Genomic DNA, 3,320 nt, shown 5'->3' on the forward strand with positions numbered 1-3,320 from the left:
CCGCCAATTTGCCCTCCCTCCTATCATCTCCCCTCTTATCCCCTTCCCATCTACTTTCTTGTGTGTATGTTATTCCCTCCTTAAGCCAAATTCAATGAAAGTAAGATTGAACCATTCCCTTTCACCTTTCTGCTCTTCCCCTCCATTGTAACAGTTTTCTCTTTTATATGAGATAATTTACCCTATTCTATCTCTCCCCATCTCCTTCTCTCATTATATTCCTCTCTCACCTCTTAATTTTATTTTTTAGATATCATCCCTTCCTATTCAACTGGTCCTGTGCCCTCTGTCTATGTATACATGTACACATATATACACACATACTCACATATGTATTTATACACACATACACCCTCCTATATAAACATATATATGTATGTATACATATATATATATACATATATATTTCCTTCAACTATCCTCATACTGAGAAAAGTCTCATGAGTTACAATTATCATTTTTCCATGTAGGAATATAAATAGTTCAACTTTAATAAGTTCCTTATGATTTCTTTTTCCTGTTTACCTTCTCACACTTCTCTTGCTTCTTGTAAAAAAGTCAAATTTTCTGTTCAGCTCTGTTTTTTTTTTTCATCAAGAATACTTGAAAGTCCTCTCTATTTCATTGAATCACCATATTTTCCCCAGAAGCATTGTACTCAGTTTTGCTGGGCACGTGATTATTGGTTTTAGTCCTAGCTCCTTTGACCTCCAGAATATCATATTCCAAGACCTTTGATCCATTAACGAAGAAGCTGCTAGATCTTGTGTTATCCTGATTGTGTTTCAACAATACTCAAATTGTTTCTTCCTGGCTGCTTGTGATGTTTTCTCTTTTGACCTGGGAACTCTGCAATTTGGCCATAATATTCCTAGGAGTTTTCTTTTTGGGATCTTTTTCAAGAGGTGATTGGTAGATTCTTTCAATTTCTATTTTGTCCTCTGTTTCTAGAATGTCAGGGCAATTTTCCTTGAGAATTTCTTGAAGGATGATTTCTAGGTTTTTTTTTTCTTGATTATGACTTTCAGGTAGTCCAATAATTTTTAAATTATTGCTCCTAGATCTGTTTTCCAGGTCAGTGGTTTTTCCAATGAGATATTTCACATTGCCTTCTATTTTTTTCATTTGTTTGGATCTGCTTTATAGTATCTTGATTTCTCATAAAGTCATTAGCTTCCATTTGCTCCAACCTAATTTTGAAGGAATTATTTTCTTCAGTGAGGTTTTGAAGTTCGTTTTCCATCTGGCAAATTCAACTTTTTAAGGCATTCTTCTCCTCATTGGCTTTTTGGGCCTCTTTTGCCATTTGAGTTAGTCTATTTTTTAAGGTGTTATTTTCTTCAGTATTTTTGGGGGGGTCTCCTTTAGCAGGCTGTTGACTCACTCTCATGATTTTCTTGCATCATTCTCATTTCTCTTCCCAATATTTCCCCCACTTCTCTTACTTGACTTTCAAAATCCTTCTTGAGCTCTTCCATGTCCTGTAAGCAGTTCATATTTTTCTTGGAAGCTTTTGATGCAGGAGTTTTGCCTTTGTTGACTTCTGTTTCAATGTTTTGATCCTTTTTGTCCCCAAAAAAGGATTCTATGGTCTGATTGTGCTTCCTCATCTTGCCAGCCAATTACTTGACTTTTGAGTTCTTTGCCAGGGTACAACTGTGCTTCCAGAGTGGAGAGAGCTTTGTCCTAAATAGCTGGGGTTTTCACAAATGTTGTCAGAGGTCTGAGGAGGACATCCTCTCTGTAGCCACCACAAGCTCTGGCATACTGGCATTCCTCACCCCAGGACCACCACCCAAAACTTAGACCCAGATCCAAGCAGGTCAAAGCAAGAAATATTACTATGTGAATGGTTGCTTGGTGCCCCTATCATCTGCAGGCCAGGAGCTCCAGTGGCAGCCACATGGCAGCAGCTCCAGCTGCCACACCACCATGCACCTTTCACCTCTGGGGGCAGGAGCCAGACCACACTCTTCCATCACCTGGTTCCAACAGAGTTCCCCACTGACCTTTTACTTTCTTTTTGGTGTTTATGAGTTGAGAATTCTGAAAAACTGCCACAGCTGCTAGTGATTCACCCTCCTGAAGTCTGCTCTGGCCAGTCTGTGCTCCTGGTCGGAGCCCACACAGCTCATGTGGGACTGCACTCAGCTCCCAGCTCAGTGTGATAGACCCTTCCTATAGGCCTGCCAGGAAGTCTTCAGTGGGAGATTGTTTCTCTCTGTCACTTTGTGGGTTCTGTAGATCTAAAATTTGTTTAGAGTCATATTTTACAGGTGTTGGAGATGGTTGTGGCAGGAGCTCAGGGAATTTCCTGCTTCTCCTCGGCCATCTTGTTTCCACTGTGACTTTGTTTTTCTTCTTTTCCATGGAGTGGGAAGGAGAGAAAATAGATATCTCCTCATGTAAAAAATTAATAATGATAACAACCATAACAGCAATTAAGGCATAGAACTTAAATCTTGGTTCTATTTCTTAACTTTCACGTGACTCAGTTCACCTCTCCAAATCTCATTTTCCTTATCTGGGGGACTTGACCTTGCTGACCTCTGAAGTCCTTTATCAATCCCCAGATGTACTTCTATGATAAGCATCCAAGCTGACCCTGGAGGCAGAACTGAGAGAACTTGGCAACTGATTGGTTAGGTTGGTAGACTAGGGAGTTAGGAGAGTTTAGGAAGTCTATGAAATTGCAAACCCGGGAGTTTGGAAGGACGGGGTTTTTGTGCCCTCAATAGAAATAGTTAGAAAAGGGGGTGATTAGGGAACATGTGGATTTTGAAATGTCTATGGGATATCATACTGAGCCTATGAGATATCAGGCACATAAGTGGCACAGTGGATAGTGCCAGACCTGGAGTCAGGAAGACATGAATTCAAATCCAGCTTATCTGTGTGACCCTGGGCAAGTCATTTAATTATGTTTGCCTCAGTTTCCTCATCTATAAGGTAAGCTGGGGAAGTAAACGGCAAACTATTACTGTATCTTTCCCAAGAAAACCCCAAATGGAACTAAGAAGAGTCAGACAGGCCTGAAAAGACTCAACAACAAATGCGTTATCAAGGTGAAGAGACTTAATAGGTAGTTGGTGATGTGAACTGGAGCTCAGGAAAGATGTTAGTATTCGTTAGATTTGGGAGTCATTTGTGTAGAGAAGCTAATTGAATCTGTGAAGGTTAATGAGAGTAGCAAAGGAGTGCATATGTAAAGAAAGACAAGGAAAATCTTAAATTAGAGTTATGTCTTCCTCCCTCCCACCCCCCCCCACTCTCTCTTTCTTTCTTTCTTTCTTTCTTTCTTTCTTTCTTTCTTTCTTTCT

This window comes from Petaurus breviceps, unplaced genomic scaffold, assembly GCF_028583685.1.
Source record: "Petaurus breviceps papuanus isolate PSGF00001 unplaced genomic scaffold, PetGlider_PUasm1.0 229, whole genome shotgun sequence".
Lineage (NCBI taxonomy): Eukaryota > Metazoa > Chordata > Mammalia > Diprotodontia > Petauridae > Petaurus > Petaurus breviceps.